The sequence below is a fragment of the Podarcis cretensis genome (genome assembly GCF_951804945.1).
Source record: "Podarcis cretensis genome assembly, chromosome: 1".
Taxonomy (NCBI): Eukaryota; Metazoa; Chordata; class Lepidosauria; order Squamata; family Lacertidae; genus Podarcis; species Podarcis cretensis.
The window spans coordinates 89,810,985-89,831,334 of record NC_137170.1 but is presented as its reverse complement, the minus strand read 5'-3'; the positions used below and the strand labels follow the sequence as shown (position 1 = coordinate 89,831,334).

Below are 20,350 nucleotides of genomic sequence, written 5' to 3'. Positions count from 1 at the left end.
TTTTGAGTTTCCATCCTCATTCCACTGATGGAAATGGAGGTCTTCACTAGATTAAAGAGCCTTCCTTCAGTAAAGGGACAACTTCTGCCAGTGGAAGACTAGAAGCGGATATAACCCAATTATTGTAAAAAATAATTAAAGAGTGGGGAGTGTCTGAATACAATTTCATGAAATCCACAGTTACATCTCCCAACCAGCAAATGTTAGCACCTGTTTAAGACAATGGCATGGCCTACTCATGGCTAATGTAAGGATACAAGAAGAGCTTTGCTATCGGAAGGTGGTCCTTCCTGCTAGTCAAACAACCTGTTTCTAATGATGGCCAGCATACATGCAGGGGATGAAGGCAACATTCCCTCTCTGATTGCTTATTCCCAAGCAATTAGTATTGCCTCTGACTGTTGCATTTCCATTTAGCTACTATAACTAACAGTGAATCTTATTGATTTCATAAGTACATAGGCATGACTGATTTGTTCTGGTCTGATCCTTTTCCTAGGGTAAGGATATAAGAGCAGGAAGATTTTGGGGGTGGGGGTGGGGAGAGAACACTTGCATTTCCTGGCAGTCTTTGTGAACAGCCTATATGTTATCCTTGGTCTTAACTTGGGACAGATCCATTTCTAGCGCCTTATAAATTTTAACTGGGTGTGGATGGAAAGATGCCCTTTTGGGAACACAGATTCAAAGTTCCTCAGTTCCTCAGTTCCCATGGAAACTGACTTGGGAATGATTGATGAGGCCACGATATGAAGGGGAGAATTGTAGATCCACCTACAGTATTTTCATGCTTTTCCTCCTCAACTCCAGGGTGTGTTTCAAATAGGTAGATACTGACATTAAGACTATGCTGACCTCCAAACAATGGCTCCCCCCATAAAGACCCAGGCATATCTTAGAACAGACCTGTCCAACTGGTCGATCGAGATCTACTGGTCGATCGTGGGCTGTCCCTGGTCGATTGCATGATCTCCATTCCCACCCCCCAAAGCTCATCAACTTTGGTCAATCCAATGAGTAGATCACTGCCAGTTTATTTATAGTGGGAGTAGATCGCAGTCTCTTGGAAGTTGGACACCCCTGGCTTAGAACATTCAGGCAACAACATCCCCATGCCATATTTTGCTTTATAGCAACAGAGCAGATATTTCACTGCTCTACCCATTTTATAGACTGGGAGAAAATAAGGCTGAGGCACTGTCCAAAGCCTCTGGTGAATCCATCAGTAAAGTTGTGTTGTTCCTTTTCATTCTTGGTAGGGCTGCTGCTATTTGAGATGGCACTTTAGCAAGATAGTTTGCAGGTGAAGCTTTACCAGTCACAGAGATTCAATGACAGGAAAGTGTCACCTGCTGCATTTCTGCTTGTGTCATAAGCACAAGATCCCTACAAGGTTTTTTTTTTTCTCTTTGATTTGGAGCCAATCTCCCGAGTCCCATTCAAGTAGTGTGTTCATTGCACAACGTTGGGTTGTGCGTCAAGATTGGGGGAGGGAGTGTACAAAGACGAGGTACAGCAACTATCATTTTTATTTATGACTCTAAGTTGATTCCAAGTGAAATTCCAGCCCAGTAGAAAAATGCAGAGAATTGAGAGCATCTTTGACTTAATGGACGTCTTACATTTCACTCTTCCCCTATCTGATATAGGATTGTCACAGGCAAGCCTTAATGGATTTTCCATTCTGTGAATTTTATCTTTCTTCTCTTTCCTTCTTGCTTTCCTTCCTTCACCATGGCTGTAAGATGCTTTATTTATGAATGCCTGAGTTCATAAATGTCAGCATTTCCGTTGCAGTGCTCTAGGATGTTGGCTCTCACCTCTGCCTGTGGAATCAATTCTGCCTTATCGGATTCATCTCATACACGGACTCTGTGACCGAGAGACATTGTATCCGGCAGTGGTACTTCATCTGCATCAACAATTGCTTATCTCTTTGGGTAATCTCTGAAGGAGTCTTCTCTGCAGTGGAATGGCTTATTTAATTATTACGATGATTAGGATCTTATATTGGGGGAGGGAGTGTCTGTGCGTGTGCAGATATTTATGTTTCAGGAGTGTCTTTCAGAGCCTGTGAAGAATCTAAAAAGCATCTATGGTGGGAGAAAATAAGTTTTAAGATGATATGCTCAAACGTGCAGCCTGAAGTTTGCATTGGATTGCCCTAGTGGTAAAATGCTGTGATTAGTTTCTGATTATATAAGTTCTACCCAGTGCTGTTTTGGAAAGTGGGGGGGGGGGACCTGTAGCCCACCCAGCAGGTCTCTCCATCCACACACACCCTGGCACTATTCCCATTGCGTGCACACACACACACACACACACACTCCCTCAGGTCATACTCCTCCTCACCCCTTGTCTCTGAACCAGGATGGGTCATTCTTATCCCTTGTCACAGCATGCTGGGCAGGGAGGTTTAAATCTCTATGCCCAGGGTGCCATGATGGAAGTGAACATCACTGCCTCTTCACCTGATCTGCCCCAACCAGGGAAGGAGAGAGTGTGATCAGGGGAGAGGAAGGATGAGGTATGTGTCTAACAATGGCAAGTGTGTAGGATTATGCCAAGTGTCTTTGTGTGTCTGTATACAAATGAGTGAAAGATGCAAATCAAATGCAGCTCTCACGGTTTGGACACATTTGCACAGTTCTGAACCATTTGCTTGCCTTGGTTGTAGCCATTAATTGGATGGCTTGTGCCTCCATTCTCTGTAACCCTAAACCACTGTGCCCATCACAAGAGGCAGAAATTAACAGATGGAGCTCATTGCCCCCCCCCCCATTCTCACCATCACTGCATCTCCATACTAGGGAAAGCTGTGTCCTTTGAATTTCTGCCTATTGGATAGCTGTGAAAAATACAGAAGTGGTTCTGCAAAAGAACAAACAGACAAGATGTCAGTTATACCCTGTTAAATTAATGTTTAAAATCAGGGCACTAAAGCCCATCCCAGGCTTAATCACTTATATTCTTTGTTTACTTTTGCTGAGATAAGAAATGTAGATAGTGATATTTCTTTCAGAGATGAATCAGTATGAAAATATTTCCCCCCTCGTGTTGCATATGTGTCATCGTGATTCAAGTCTTCAGAATCCCTCTTTCCTCATCTCCTGTTGCTGAAACATTGCCAATTTTCGATGTGATGTTTCCCAGAAAAAGGCTCAGAGAATACTGGTTTTTCCCAGATGGCCTGTCTCCCTTTTTATACTTTTCCTTTCTGTATATTCAGAAGGAATAAAAGTTTACAGTCATGAGATTTCATAGATCCTGTGCTTTGTGATTGTGAGATTATCTCAGATCACTTGCTCCCAAGATGGCCTGGCTGGGACTATTTCAAAAATCCTCATCTTTTTATGTTATCCCCTATATACTCAGTAGGATAAGAGAGCTCTCTGGGATGAATAACTACAGTGGAACTGTAGTTTACCCCCCACATAACTAGCATTCCCAGCACTATATTTCCCAGGATTCATTTTTTGGGGGTGGGTGGCAGCATGATTTAAATATGCTTTGGGTGTATGGGGTGTACTCAGTCTGCCCACCTCCCTTATCCCCTCTCTTGTTCCCAAGCATGCATAAAAGCTACCTTAAATCTCTGGTTCAGGCTTCTGTGACTTTGACTTGAATTCTTGACCCAGACCCATTATTACTCTCAGTTCTGTTTCCTGGTGGGATACATTAATTTTTTGCCTCTGCTCCAGCACATCTCTGGTCATGACCCTTGGATTTCTCCTCTGAAACCTTTTAGGTGCATTGCTGACTCAGGACCATAGATGTCAACTCCCTGGGGCCATGAACACCCACAAAATTCCCCATGAAGGGGCCGGGCACCCACAAATTTCAGGGCCAGGGCCATGCACACTGCATGGCACCCATGGCCCATGGCCCCCACAGTTGTGGGACCAAGCTGGCACTCTTGCTCGGGACTTTATAATAGGGACACTTTTTCTACTAGATTGCATACATTTTATGCTAGTTTTTAACTGTCTTGTTAGATTTCCAATTCCCAGCTGCCCCCAGCCAGTGGGGACAATGGTTAGAGTGGACAGGTGCTACAATCCAAAAACCTCTGGGGAGCTGCAACTTTTCACTCCTGCAGTAGAACTTACTCATGTCATGAGGTCATGAGGTCACCCATTATTTTCACCCCCATTCCGTATCATTGGCTATCACATCACACTGCTGCTCAGTGAGTTCCGCATACTCAAGAGAACATTGGGCTAGTGTTTTTTAATCAGCAGAATCCCTTTTCCCATGTCAAATTGCTTTGAAAATTGAGGAGGACCTCCAAAAGTAGACTCCAAAAGTGATATGGCATTAGGGAATTTGCTGCTCAAAGGAAGGAAAGCCAAACGTCCCTGTGGTCACACCCAAGTTAGGTTCTTCTAGATGTTGCAGAGAGGAAGAACTAAGTGTACATTCAGGGATGCTCGAGGAATAAGATTTATTTGACTTCAGGTATGAACTAACCCAATCTGTACCTTCTAGGCTAAGGTAAGCATCAAAACAGAATTTATCCTTCAGATTTTAAACTTTTTTCAAATTTTGCAATACAACTCTTTTCTCAGAAAAAGCATACCAAAAATACATTATAAATTGTTATTTTTAGAATAAACAATTTTTAGATAAAATACATCAAAGTCAACTGTGTATTTAAACAGTGTTTTGTGAAAAGATACTGCGTTTGTTTATTTAAAAAGCATTTCTGAGCCTCTTAATACTCAAAAACCTCTATAAATAGTATAAATCTGCAGCCAAGGCAGAAAATGTATGTCATCTCAGTTTTGTGATAAAATAAGTATGTAAATTCAAATGTGCACCCAGAGTTTCTGAATTCAGAAATGGAATGGAAAGGATCTATCGCCCTTTCCTGCTCTCCGATTCTATGATTCTTTGAATGAATTTATGCAAAATTGACAAGGGCCAGAAATAATCTCATCCACCCAACCCTATGTGCAGCTACAATTTTCAAGCATTCAGTGCACATTTAGTGTAACCTCCAGCTTTGTCCTAATCCTGTGGACCAAGTTAAGTCATAAGGATTTCCACCTGCTGAAGATCCATCCCGATGAAGGCAAGCATCAGACGATATTCTCCTAAAGTGAAGTAGCTCTAGAGATTGCCAAGAAGCTCAGAATAGAACAGAGAGAAGCAGCTTGCTAGTTGTGTCGCTACTGCATACTGGGAGGCAGAGCAGCGAGGCAGCAGGGAGATTAGCACCGTAGAGCAGGAGTACTGATTAGCTCCGCCAGTATGTTTGCACCACGCTGACCTCCATGCCACCTCATCTCTCACTCTCTGGTTGAGCAACAGTGACCACCTGCTAGGAAGCTAGTGTAGTAGTGGCCCCATCCCACCAAGAGAGCCACTTCTGGAAGTAGGTCTAATAAGGGAAGTCTGTGGCAAAAGCCCTCCCGCTACCCTAATATTAATTTTCACAGAGCCCAAAGGCAGGTAGCTTCCTGTTTTACTTGTCCCCCCCCCCCCGTTAGGTCATCATGTTTATTTTCTTGTTTTCCTTGCTTGGGCTAACACAGTTTTGTGTTTCTGGTCCTAATTATTCCTTTTATTCCCCATATGTCATCATCAGTGCTAGAGGGGTTTTAAAACACGTCTGTTAATAGCAGTTGTGGGTGGAAACACAGCAGAGTGGCTAAGCTCAAGGTGTTACATGATCAGATTTCTCCTATGTGTCGTTGATGGAGGAGCTTCCTTCCAGCTTGTGCATTCTTCCAGGTCTGATTGCTGGAAGTGAGAATCGGCTGAGATTCCTGGGCCTAATTAAAGCTTATCCAAATTTAGAGTCCACAAACAACCATCCTTTTCAAATCGCTCATCATTTGCTTTGCTACTTAGCTACACACAGAGAGAGAATAATAAATAATAAAATTTTATTTATAACCCCCCTCTCCCCAGCCAAAGCCGGGCTCAGGGTGGCTAACAACAATAAAAATAGCACAGTTTACATAAAATCACAATCAATTAATTAAAATACATTCAAAAATCAATTCAGAATCAAATTAATGGCTACCATTGGGCTAGAGTTCTATGAAAATCACAGAAGGAGAGAGGGGGTCAGACTGTGCCTTGGACAAAGGCCTGGTGGAACAGCTCTGTCTTGCAGGCCCTGCGGAAAGATGTCAAGTCACTCAGGGTCCTAGTCTCTTATGACAGAGCATTCCACCAGATTGGGGCTGTCAGGGAACTGCCATCAGAGAGTCAGGTGGTGGAAGGGCTCAAGGAGGCTAGGAGACCCTCGGATGCTGAGGAAGGAACCAGCAGGGGGAGAGAGAGAGTTCCCGCAGAAACTCAGTCGGAGGGATGGCTTCAAGATACTTCCAGTGAGAACAGCGGAGAGGTCTCAGGACCTCCGCTGGGGATGCCTACTCCGCGCAGGAAACTGTCACACAGAGAATCCAGAAGGAGAGTTTCTGTTAAGGAACTCTTATGTTGGCGTAAATTCCGGAAGCGCCCACTGACGGATTCTGTCAGCGATTGAGGTAGCCATGCACCCATCGCTCCGCGGTCTGGGAGAGTTTTTAGAAACTGATTGCATGAGTTGAGAACTCAACCATTTATGCACAAGCAGCCCCTTAACCCATAACAGGGGCCATGGCCAAAAAAGCCCTGGCTCTGATTGAGGCCAGCCTAACCTCCCTGTGGCCTGGGATCTCCAAGATGTTTTTATTTGCAGACCGTAAGGTCCTCCGTGGGACATACCAGGAGAGGCGGTCCCGTAGGTATGAGGGTCCTAGGCCATATAGGGATTTAAAGGTTAAAACGAGCACCTTAAACCTGATCCTGTACTCCACCAGGAGCCAGTGCAGCTGGTATAGCACCGGGTGACTTCTCAAGATCAATACATTAACCAATATTCCATTAACCAATCTTCTTCTTTGGCGATCACTCGTAGCTGAGTAAGATTGTCTTCCATAAACCTGGTTTTAACAATGAGTCCGTAAGTGACTGCGGAGGCCAATTTTGGATCCACATGTCCTTCCACAGTGGGGACATTGGTTTCTGGGCAGGAGTTGATCACGGTGTGGATTTGCCAAGCGTGCCTTCCTCTTAGCATGTTTCTCCCTTGCATGCTGAGTTTGAGTGTCTTCAAAGCCCATGACACCTTTGGTAAAGGCTGTTCTCCAACTGGAGCACTCACAGGCCAGTGTTTCCCAGCTGTTAGTGTTTATACTACATTTTTTTACACTCGTTTCAGGGAGGATTAGACATGGAGAATAAGGCTATCAATGGGTACTAGGCACAATGGCTAAATTAAAACTCCAGCATCAGAAGTGCTTTGTCTCTGAGGCCACATCTAAACTATACATTTAAAGCAGTGTCACACTATTTTAAACAGTCACAGGCTTCTTCCAAAGAATGCCAAGAACTGTAGTTTGTTAAAGGTGCTGAGATTTGTTAGGAGACCACAGTAACCCTCTCAGAGCTACAATTCTCAGCGGGGTTTAGCAGTCAATCCGTTTTCCCAGGCAACTCTGGGAATTGCTGATTACATGAAAACATATGATTACAGTTCTCCAAATACTGTACATCTGTAAAGCAGCCTAAATTAAGCAACTGGTATAATAGCACCTGGTCCTAGCTAGTACCACTGACTCCAGATCTGCATTAGAAATGCACAGCCATAACTCCCTGCCCTTTCTGCTTTTCTCCTCTCCTCTACAATAAAACAAAGTTCTGTTGAAGTCCGATTAGGGAGACTCCACTGCACAAACTGTAATTTACAGAATATATATATATATATATATATATATATATATATATGAATGAGAAACCCTTGCCAAGACTTTTATGGGTACCACTTTAGATGATCGAGCCAATGCAGTATTTGTTCAGTCAAGGACATTAAATTCTGCTGAACAAATGGGTGGATTGTTAGTGGAGTCTGATGTATTCCAGGGAATGAGAAGCTATAATATTGTTCACTTAAACAGAGGGGAGAAAACCATGTAGTCTGTATTTCTTGATTTGTTTAAAAAAAGGAATATTGTAGATATGGGGGATTCTCAACCACACTCATCCAAAAGAGGTACACCCAACAGTCTAAGGGCCAAACCAGCAATGACATTAATATTATACATAATATGCCTGTCTTTCATTTTAAATCTGTATCGCTTGAAAAGCAGCAATTAAAAGACGGAAGAATTTCAGCCACCAGAAGGGGTATAGGATATGTATGCTGAGCTTTAAATGGTCCCACCCACAGCAGCTTTGCTGCAGTCACTGGGGTAAATGGGATGAGGGACACAAAAATCTACAATTAAATCCCTATTTATAACAAAAATTGCACTTAAATATTTTATCATAAAAATATGCATTTAAAAACTCATTTTGTTCCATTTCTTGAGCCAAGAACTGTATCACAAAATCCAGAGAATCTGATGGGTAATTAAGTTCTAATCCACATATTTGTCCCATATTTGTCCCATTTCCCAAGCACTACTGCTTTCATAGGAGGTTAAGCATTGAGACATACTTTCTCTTCATTATTACTTTTGGTCACAGTCCATAGAGAAGGAGGATGGTTTGCAGTATCAGCAGCCCAGCAGTTTGAGCATAGCCAAGGGGCCTGCTGGGAAGTTCTGCATCTTGCTTAAGGGCACTGGGTTCACTTGGGATATCAGAAATTCAGCTGCCCAAAGGCACACATCCCTCCTGTTGATACTAGTATAAGGATAGCTGAGAGAATGCTGGCAGCGACATTGACAGTGGAGGAAGGCATGTTTCTTGTTGTAGCTCCCCAAAAGAGTTTCCAGCATCCTATCAAAATGAGGTGGGTGGTATTTCTGTTACCATTGTCTTCCAGCAAGCAGTCTCCTTGTGATTCAGCTTGATACAAATGGTAATGGAATAGACTGATGCCTGTCGCTGCTCTATTTTGCACTTAACTGGTGCTATGCATCCATAGCTCACACACAAAATTCTGTCTGGGTTTCTTGTGGTCCACTTGAGTTCCTCTTTAACTAGGCAGCCCCGACTCTCTGTCTCTGTATCTCTTGCTCCCTCTTATTTGCGATTTGTTGACGTTTCTGCTAGGTGTTTTTTCTTTCTTTCTAGAATTCTGAGGTTTCAGAGTATCGAGGCTCCTTCCACACCATTGGAAGATGGGACAGTTAGGCATGCTGTTCTTGTGCATTGCTTATCAAAACAATTACCTGTCAGCTCAGAACATGACTGCCCTCCAGTCAGGTGTGCTGGGTATATGGGGTGCAAGGGGCTTCAGCCCCTTCAATATTTTGAGGTGGGGGTGGAGCCCCCCAATATTGAGAGGGCTGCTATCCCCTGCTGCATCGGGTGAGTGCCACTGTGCTGGGTGGGAGGCTTGGAGAGCTTCCCAGTAGGTGTGGCCCAACGGGGAATGGTGTGTTGCACGTGTGATGCACACATGACAGCCCCCCCCCATGTGGGGCCCAACTTGACATGCCTGCCTCTAGTAGCCCAAAACAAGCATATTAGAAATAGTGATGGTGAGAAGACTTCAGAGGAGACCATGTAGAGGAGGAGAAAAGACTGCAAAGTCACATCATATAGAGAGAGCATGCCTGCTGGCATGAATGAAAATAACCATGAATCTTGGGGGAAATAAGTGGAATAAAAAGAAGTAGTAGGAACAGTTTGACAAGCTGTCTGGAAAAATAAATGCAAAAATACCACTATAAGGCTACACCGTCTGATTGTACCCTCTCTCTCATAGATACTATTTTCAATACAGCTTGTATTATCTGACTAAAACTGGATGTTCTATTTTCTGATATGCATAATGGAATTTGTGGGTTTGTTTTGCAAATGAAAGAACTCAGTGCTTGCTATGAATATATTTCAATTTGTGTAGGCAGCTCTGGGCAGCTTATGATTTGCATGGAACATAATGAAACACACATAAATAACATCAACCAACTTCACCTTCTATCCAGCTGACTTTGTATCAACACATCTCAAGGTGTTTTACAGAGTGTTCAAGCACTTTGTCAACAGTCTTCAGAGCAGCTGTGATGGCGGGGAAGAAAAAGTGAAGTTAGTTGAATTTAACAACAGTCAAACTCCTGGAATACTGAATATCAAATTCCAGAATGTAGAGGTCAAATTAACTATTCTGTGCTCAGTATGCTTCTGTGGAAACATGTAAGGACAGTGCTGGACTGATTAAAAAGACCTAATTTGAACCAGTAGTTAGAGGGAAGATGTCTAGACAAAGCTCATGATCTCCACCCATTCACCTGCTATTCCATCTAAGTGTATCTTCCCAGGAATGGTTCATACTTTGCCCAATAAGACAAGTTTTACATGCAGTTGGTGAGAGTTTTTTACAAGGCTGAGCTGTAGTTGGCTATCGGACATGTGCCAGAAGCCAAGTTAGGAAATCAAAGGTCAGGACCAAAAGCTCAAGCTAGGAGCCAGAGTCACAGACCAGGAATCAGGACCAAGGAATCAAGGTTAGGAGGAATGCACAGAAGCTCACGAGAGCCAGGATGACATCTTGCTCAGGCAATCCTAGCCTAAACAGAAACCCTTTTGTAGCCTCCCCTGTCCAGGAGAGTCCAGTGGATAGGAAAACAACCCAAAGCTGGAGCTTGCTTCACTGCCAAGCTGCAGGTTCCAAGCTGCAGGTCTGATAGTTTACCAGATGGATCCACTGCACACAGAACCAAAACCAGCTGTTCTCACTCCAGGGGCTCCTAACAGCCATCATGCATACAACCACTAGAATGAACCAGGGTCTACATAAGAAGGCACCATTCATGGAACTGTCTGCTCCTCATTTTCTCTAGCACAATTTCTTGTTCCTGCTAGAGCAGTGGTGGGGAACTTTCAGTTCAAAGGCCCAGTTAGGCCTGGCATGGGTCCCAAAGCTGTTCCCCTGAAACCACAACTACCTGCTCCACAATCCAACTTCTGTTTCCTATCATTGCAAGGATTTCCACTTGAGAAATAGAACCTTCCCCCTCTCCTGAACACCCTCCCAATATCTGCTCAGGAGGCTTAAAGGAACCCCTGGAACAGATTTAAGTGGTGCATAGGGAGAGGATGGGAGAAGTTGCATTGCATGAGTGGAAATGTATGTGCTGATGGATGTATTAGTTGGATATCACCCTTGATATTATATAGGGCATAAGCTGAGGAACAGGTATAGGTGTGATTACAAACTAGCAGCTGTAGTAGCTAGAGGCTCCATCCATGGCAGGGGAGAGCATTCAAGTTCACAACTTACTTTTGCACCTCACTGATTATGCAACCTACACAGTTGGCCAAAAATATGAAGCCGACCCTTTTAGGAAGTTCTAACTCCCAATCCAGAATAGGTTTTTGTGAGTCCCCACAGAGCAGGAACTGTACTATCACCCGAATTCTACTTTAGAGACCTTCTGCTTCCATGCATGTCATTTTTAAAGACCCATGTTTAAAGACCCTGTGTAACAAAAATTGTATGGAAACCTGCGGTTACAAATGCATGAATTAAGGTGCCACAACTCCATATATGTCCACATTCATAAATACAACAAAATCCTAAATTCTAACTGCAGAAGAGGGAATTAATACGACTTAATTATAAGGGGGAAGGTTGAGGGATTCAGCAGGATACAGTTTGAGTTATCTAGTATCTCCTTTATTCCTCATTTGTTGTATTCCACAGTCATCAGCAAGATGGTTTTCTTCTTGATAAGAATTAACTGCTGCCTGCAATGGTTTGTATAGGTCATCTTGATAAATTGGCCAATGTGAGGAAGTAGCAAAGTTAACTCTCCCAGATAAAAATAGCTCTGAACTCCTTATCCTCTGTTATTGCTGATGCCTTTCCTTTTCCTCTGATGCAATCAAATCAACATTGCATGAAAAACCTAAAAATAAAGTCCCTTTTATATAAAAATCAAGTGTGAGATGCTCATGGTCCCTTAGCAACCTGCTAAAAGCTAACCAGAGACTCTTGTTATCAGCAAAAAAGAAATTCCACATCAATGTGGTAGAAGCACAAAGTTATAAACAACTTGGCTTACTCTCCATTAAGTATGAAGTATTGCATCTCCAATCTACCATCATTCAGCAGGCACAAGTCTTATCTGGCATGCAGTACATGAGTGTCACAGAGCACATGAGACACCAGTTATTGGCAACCAGTGACCATAGTTAAGCTCAACCACCTCTCTGTCTTTTACACTGTCATGGAAGGCACAGAGGATGCACACCAAGCAGGCAGCTAAACAAAAGCTTTATTGTGTCCTTATATAAGAACAGAACTGCTCAAGAAACCTCTGACTCAACTTGTACAACTAAGTCCACTGCCACTTAGTGGCTAAACTATAGAGAATAACACGATCCACACACAACTCCAATTTCTTTGGACAATTTTTCCCTAAAACTCACAGGATTATTTTGGAGGTTTCTTCCTCTCAGCCTAACACACCTGACAGGGTTATTGTATGGCTAAATGTCACCTTGAACTCCTTAGAGGAAGGCCTGCATTCAAATTAGATATTATATTTTAAGGCATGAACTGTAAATTGCAATAGGGGCACAAACATGATTCTCCCCATTGGAGAAATCATTTAATTTCCCCATGGTTTATTTCTAATGGATCAACTTATGCGAGGATCAATTTACCTAAGAGAAGAAACATCTCCCTTAAATTGACAAAGGCATATTTTGTTTAACTGAGCACTGGGAATGAATAAATGGTTGTTGACCTTCTCTGTATCCTAATACCACCAAAGTGAGTCCTCTGTTGAGTTTCAAGAAAGAAGGAATGATTCTAGGAATGAAAACATCTCAGAATTCTTGGCAGAAAAGAAACTCTTGTGTATCTATGGGAAGCCAATGGGAATGCAACAAACCACATCATCATGGAGCGTATTTACTTAGTATTTGTATTGTTACACTCACTCCATTTCTCAGAGCGGCGGGCAGTTCCAGGGGGTCCAGCACTTATCCAAGTTTTGGGGTTTTTTGGAAAATGATAACTGGAGCCTCATGGTGTTTTGTAATGTTTGTGTTTCTTGTCAGTTATACATATTGATGAGCATAGGTGGAGACACAACTCGAAACATTGCAATGGATAGCAGCCAAATAAACTGCAACTGCATTTGATCTCCACAGACAGAAGTCTAATGTTAGCTTACAGAGCTCCAAATGCTCAGCTTTGTCTCTCTCCAGAAACTGCAGTCAGTCTTCCCCCAAATGCTTCTATTGCTTCGACGCGGGTGGCACTGTGGGTTAAACCACAGAGCCTAGGACTTGCCGATCAGAAGGTCGGCGGTTCAAATTCCCATGGCGGGATGAGCTCCCGTTGCTCGGTCCCTGCTCCTGCCAACCTAGCAGTTCGAAAGCACGTCAAAGTGCAAGTAGATAAATAGGTACCGCTCCGGCGGGAAGGTAAACGGCGTTTCCGTGCACTGCTTTGGTTCACCAGAAGCGGCTTAGTCATGCTGGCCACATGACCCAGAAACTGTACGCTGGCTCCCTCGGCCAATAAAGCGAGATGAGCGCTGCAACCCCAGAGTCGGTCATGACTGGACTTAATGGTCAGGGGTCCCTTTACCTTTTACTCAGACTTGCCTCTCCCTTGGACTGGAGAGAGAGGAGAAAAAGGATGAGTCATCTTCACCAACCTTCTCCTAGCCTAGGGCCATTAGTATAATTTCCCTAACAGAAGATGTGCCAGAAGGGACTATCAAAGTCATTCTGGCTTCATTAAGCCACTTTTGTCCAAATCTACATTTTATACAACATAAAATTGTTGAAATAACACAGGTGAAGCTCCTATTCTTCTCTCCTTCATCTGTGGAGGTGGACCAACCCATAGGATTCTGCAAACAAATGAGGCATGCAAAGCACAAGACTTTCAACAAGCAATTGTTGAAAGTTTATTAAAGGTGCTCTTTTAATATCCTCACTTAATGAACATTGCTTAAGAAGATGTCTATTGACAGAAAACATGTGAGGATATGTTTGAAGCTCCACTTCAACATACAATAAAATTGAAACAGCATTTGCACAATATTTTAAGACAACAGTACATATTAGTTTTAGAAAGTTCGAATTTATGAGGTTAGGTATATCGTTGCCAATGGCAAATGAAGGCATGGAGACTCATACTAAGACAGAGTCTCCTAAAACCTGAAAACTGCTGAAAGACAATCACACTCAACAGGAAACTCAACTTGGAAAGGTTGGATGGAGGGGAAATATTGTTCATCATCCTAATTGTCCCTATGACTATTAACCTGATTTTGGCGAAATAAGAATTCCTAGATAGCGTCGAAGAATGAAGAATGTCTAGCTCACTACAGATAGTGAGCTAGAAGCAGTGATGTGCCTTTTGGGTGAAGTTTATCCATTTCTCCAAAATAGCATGGGTTAAGCACTGTGTGCAGCCACCACCAGCCTCCACAGCCCAGAAAATGCCAGCCTCACTCTGTATCTGGCCCTGGATCAGTTTTGGGGTAGGCCTAAAGTTTAATTAGCTTTTTTAAAAAATAAAAATAAAAAGCAGATTAAACATACAGTTGGGAAGGGACAAAATGAGGAGGTGCTGCATCTCCACCCCACCTCAACCAAGATCACAGGGGTTCTGTGGGGTGCTTTTCTGCAAGCTTCTTCCTTTCAGGGAAGGCACTTGGAAAAAGCAGCACACAGGGTTGAATTCTCTGCTGACCAGCCCTCTTACAGGATTGAGTCATTGAGTAGAGAATTCAATCCTGCTGGGTGCTGCTTTGCAAGGAGCTTGCAAAGCAGATCTCTGCAGCTTCTCCTTCTTCCTGCACACCCTTCCTTTCCAACCTTCTTCTCACCGTTCCTTACCTCCTTCCCATTTCATGTCCTGGCCTGCTCTGAGCAGCTGGATCTGTCCAGGGGTGATCCAAGGCTGTTCTCATCCGGCTTGAGTGAAACCTCGATTCCTACAAATCAGCCCAATTTGATTTGGGCTTCAGCTGAATCCAATGCACAGCCTTCGCATGGGACACTACAAATGGCAGGGGTGAGAAATAACTGGTGAAGACCATGCATTTCCTTCTGGCTAATAAAGAGAAAGTAGGAACAGGACACAGACCTTAATCTATCCTTCCAGGGTATATCAAGTCCGAAGGCAGAATGGTGGTATTCTGTGGCCATCTCCAATATTTCTAAGGCTGCAGAAAACAAGGAGTGATGTACCATGAGACGGGCCATTATGATGTAGCACTGCAGGCAGAGTCACTCATATGTCATAATTGATGGGTGACTTGTGGGCCCAAGTCAAGCTTATCTTCAATGCAACACTCCAAGCAGATCATCACCAGCTGATCTAGAAAGGCATCTTGCTCCACCTGGAGCAGAAATCTGCCACACAGATGTAAGAAAAGGAGAAGATGTCAAGATTCCGACGATATCACAGACATCGCAGCAAGAAAGGTGGTTGCCGTAAAGGGAAAGGACGTGGTAGGAAGCGAGGGAGGACAAAAAAAGGTGGTCGTGGAGGCAAAAAGAGAACAGGTGACAATTTAGTAGTTATCTTACATTCTGTACTGCAGTATGTATCAATAACATGTTGATGACATGCACATTCCTTTAGAACTCTGCCAACTCTCAATTATGTCAAATGGTCTTCTGTCAACCAGTAAAGGAAGGGTAAGCCAATTATGTGCCCTCTGGTACCTCCAGCCCCTATCAACTGCAGTCAGCATGGCCCATGATCTGGGATGATGGGAGTTGTAGTCAGTGGCAGAGCAAGCCGATTGGGTGCCTGGGGTGGCGTGCATGCCCTGCACCCAGGGAAGGGGGCCAGCCACTCACATGGGCGGGGCCAGCTGACCGTGGGGCGGGACGAGCCAGGGCAGGACGCTCCACAAGGCCTCTGAGTCTGCCTGCCTCCTCCCACTCAGCCGCCCTACAGCTGAGGGGGGTGGCGGTGGGCGAACTGTTTGCAGGCCCTGCGGTGAGTGCCGCCCGGCATTTTGCCACCCCCCTCAGTGGTGACACCCGGGATGACCCGGCCCCACCGCACCCCTTCCTCCGCCCCTGGTAGCCCAACCACTTCTGGAGGACACCATGTTGGCTACCCTTGCAACTAGAGTGTTTCAGCTGAAAAGAAGAAATGTGTTACATGTGACATATGCACTTTCATAGGGTTAGAATCAAATATTTAGGGAGGAAACAAGGAATAAGTGAAATTTGCTTAGCTCTTCACCCTCTTTCTGCCCACTAGCTTGAAATTCAGTGACATTTTTTTTATCTTTGTGCAGATACATCTGTTCTAAAGTCTTATGCAGACACATAATAGGGGGGGGGTTTGGGGGGGTGTTAGCTGTGACATTCCTGTACACCTATGGGGTTTGCAGTGGGCAGCCCCTTGTTGCCTCCTGGAAAAAACGTTTCTATGTGAAATCTGTGTCTATGTTTGTGTGTGTTATCTGCTTACCATATTAGCCTAATCTTTGAAAAAACCATGATCACATTGCTTATTAACTGAAACAAACAAACAAACAAGCTGATCATTCCCATCATTAAAGGAGGTTCCATGGTTAATTTTGCTCAGGAGCCAATGTAGCTTCCCTCTCCTCCTCAGGGTTAGTCACACATGATCTTGCTAGGCTGTCTTAGCTCAGCCTTCCCAAACCTGGTACATGCAAGCAGTAGCCACTGAAATAACATCAAAATCTGGAAAGCAGCAAGTTTAGTGAGGCTGTTCTAGGGCACCCAGCAACTTCCTCATACATTGCCTTCTGGGGCTTGGCTACACTCCTACTGCTGCTAAAGGCTACACTCCTACTGCTGCTAAAGGGGGCCTGGAGGATGCTAAGATGGTTAGATGTCTAAAGGTGGCCCAGCTGGCACCAGCACACAGCGTAATTGTGCAAATCCTGAGGCCCTAGCAGAGCCCGTCATTGGTGACAATGGGCTTGGTGGAGCCTCAACACAGAGGGGAATGTAAGATCTGCACAGCTGGGGGTTTCTTGCCACCATTTTACCTCTTTAAGAATTGCTCGAATGTTTGCTTTGTATGACATTGATATGCAAAACATGGAGGTGTGATAGAAGTGACTAAAAGAGTGCTTCGTACAAAGGGCTGCTCTTTCCCATGCTCAGCTTCCCCAGGTTGCAGGATTTCAGTGCCTAAATACAAAATGATGCACATACACCTCTACTGGTTATGGCACTGTCCATCCCCACAACACAAAGTGACACAGTCCATTCTACCAGTTTATCCAATTGGTACCCTTGGGCATATAGTTTTGATTCACCAGGCGACACCCACTAATGGTGAAAGAGGGGTGGTGATTTTTCCCATTTCCCCTTCCTTCCTCTAGCCCCTGGAGCCCATAAAAATCTGTTCTGGAGCTTCTCCTCACCATCTAAGTTGCCTCCCCTTCTCCTCCATTAGTAGGGGAGCACTAGGATGAGGTTTTGGATTCCACCACAGGCCTCAGTATATGTCTGTTGAGTTGAGATTGTGCTGGAGGAGTTGTGTGGCTTTGACATGTTCACTTAAAGGTGTGGTAAATCAGGTTGCTGAGTGTAAAAAAAATCTAGCTATAACCATAAAAAGAAATCACCAGCAACTACAAATAAAGCATTTGATTTGATAAGTTTTTGATACAGATTTCTTACATCCATGCTCTTTAACTACTTAAATTGTAGTTAAACTATAAGGCTTTCAGTGACAAAACATGCATTTTTGCTAAAATTGCTGTTACCTGTCTCCTGATCATATTATGGAAGGAAGGAAGGAAGGAAGGAAGGAAGGATCACTTTATGAGCATTGCAATATGGATGTTTATTTTATTTATATATTTATATGCAGCCTTTCTAAATTAGGTCCACCCAACGTAGCCAATAAGAGATAAGCATAGAAATAAAATAAAGTCGTCTTTATTTTATTGATTTAATTTTTTTAAAATGCTCCACTTTTCCCCTCCAAGAAAAAGTTATTTGAAGTGGCTTTATCAAAATAGAAACAGGAACACAAAAATAAGAATAATTCATCATAAAAAAAAAGGTTTTCTGACTAAAAGCAACATTATTTTGGTTTCTATGGAAGCCGCCCAGAGTGGCTGGGGAGGCCCAGCCAGATGGGCGGGGTATAAATAAATTATTATTATTATTATTATTATTATTATTATTATTATTATTATTATCATCATCATCATCATCATGGAACAAGGAGACAAAAGAGCCAATACCAACAATTAGCCAGTTATAGGAAGCAAAAAAACAGATCCGAGATATTATTTAAAAAGAAATATATATTCTGTTGCCAGCAGAACACAAAAAAGGAGGCTGATTGACACCTCTTAGGTGGGGTGCTACCACAGAGAAAGCCCTCGTTTGTGCCACCACCATATGTGCCTCAGAAGGCAGCAACACATGCAAGAAGGGTGCAGCACATCTTAAGGCACATTCACATAGGAAGAGATGGTTCTTTTAGTACCTTGGTCCCAAGCTTTCCAGAGGCCAGAACCAGCACATTGAATTGCACCCAGAAACGAACTGGCAGCCAGTGCAGTCCAGAAAATATATGTTTCCTGTGATCCCAACGCTTTGCCCCAGCAAAAGCATCCTGCGCCAACTGATGTTTCCCAGTGGTTTTCAAAGGCAGCCCCACATAAGATGCACGGCAGCAGCCCAATCAAAATGTAACTAATGCATGTAAGACCAGGGTGCATTCTGATGAAATCAAGACAAGCAGGGGAATTTCAAAATTTTAAAAAATGTAAGAAACCAAAAATACATTAAAATCAGGGGTGGGTTTTTTGTTCAATCAGAACTCACTGGAACTCAGTACCAGCACCTCTCAGGTGGGCATCATTGCCATTATAAGAGAACAAGGGAGGCATTCATGTTGAGTTCTGGCACCTCTTTTTCTAGAAAAATAGCACTAATTAAAATAAAATTCTGCTGGTATCTCCGCAGCAATAAAACACCAACAAAATGGCAGCATGATTAATAAACTAAGTTGAAAGTGACGAGAAGTTGTTTGGTTTTCAAAGCTTTCTTAAATCCTGTTATTGAGAGTGTCATCTTGGGGGAGAGTTCCATAAGGAAGAGGCCACTACTGAGAAGACTCTGCAAATTAACATGGGCTGGTTTTTTTCCTTTGAAAAAGAAAGAATGGTGGATCAGGACCATGAATGTACTGACGTTTCTCATTGTTCTTTCTTGCCTTCAAGGCCGTCACCACTACAGGAGGTGTGTGCTATACTAACTGGACCAGTTTGGAACAAAGGAGTCCTAGCAATGAAATCACTGACTGAGCAGAACTGACATCTTTCTCCAAACAAGTCATCAGCGTACAGGGTCAGGAAATGTTAGAAAACGTTTCCAATTAAACCTACCTGGGCTGGAATTTCTGCAGCATCTTTATGTGTTACTTATAAGTCTTTTCCTTATCTTTGTAAGTGATTTTAGGAGTCATGTGCCTGCTCTGACCCAGTGGAACTGTTTTATGATGTTTTGACAGATGCATGCCGTAATTAAAGCCACAATCTCCAAATTTACCTAACTCACAGTTTCTGAAATAATGCACAAACCAAAACACAGCCATTGTTTAAATTTACCCTTAGAATTTTGCAATGCAGTTCTCCAGCCAAGTAATGTGTGTCCATAAAGAATGAATTTATTAGTGAACATAACATGCAAACTGTGTTCTATTATGGGAAACTGTTTGCAGAAATGTATATATTAGGCATACAAATTATGGACAAACATGGTTATAATAAGAGATCTTCACACTAAAATGCTGCTGAATTTTCAGGAGAATTTTTTTAAAAAGTTGGCAAACTGTAGTGGAAATGTGAAGAACTGAAGAGTGGGAAAATTAGAAACTGAGAGAAACCAAAACTGGCAGATCCACACATCCCTAAAGCTAACAAACCTGCCTCCCATGTTTCATTAACATAGTATCAGAACACTTGAGGAGGGCTATTGCCCCACCGAAAGTTATGAATCTTGAGTTAGTCACAATCACTAGTTTCATTGTTTCCAAAAGACAGTCATGACCAATGCTGTATGAGCAAGAGGGGAATCCCAACCCCTAAAGCATCTGAGCCCCAGCGGCTTAGGCAGCTATGCACAGAAAGAGTAATCGCTACCCTTTTATTTGTTAATTTGTTTTATTGATGCATCAAAAACTGTAACAAGAGCACAGTCATGGAGGATGAGGGTCTTGGGAAAGGAGGCATCACTCTGAGACAGGGTTAGCCCAAGACATTTTGGCCCCTGAGACAAGCCTCAAAATGGCAGCTCTCTCTCTGTCAGGGAAGAAGAAGTGAGTAAAGATCTACATCAAGGAAAAGGGAAGAAAGTTCTACATTGACATCTGCTGCCCCTGCAGATCCTGCCACCTGAGGCAGTCACCTCACCT

General features: G+C 43.3%; 2 long non-coding RNA genes across 2 annotated transcripts; one reads left to right on the top strand and one right to left on the bottom strand.

Moving 5' to 3' along the window:
* Nucleotides 1–1,511: 1,511 nt before the first annotated feature.
* Nucleotides 1,512–15,155, bottom strand: LOC307215274. The gene is made up of 4 exons (XR_013838434.1): nt 15,062–15,155; nt 14,812–14,974; nt 9,922–10,005; nt 1,512–2,871 (listed from the first exon to the last, which is right to left on the bottom strand). It is a non-coding gene; the product is annotated as an uncharacterized lncRNA (long non-coding RNA).
* Nucleotides 15,156–15,259: 104 nt separating this feature from the next.
* On the top strand, nt 15,260–19,333 carry LOC307215269. Its single transcript, XR_013838432.1, has 2 exons — nt 15,260–15,483; nt 19,158–19,333. It is a non-coding gene; the product is annotated as an uncharacterized lncRNA (long non-coding RNA).
* The last annotated feature ends 1,017 nt before the right edge of the window (nt 19,334–20,350 follow it).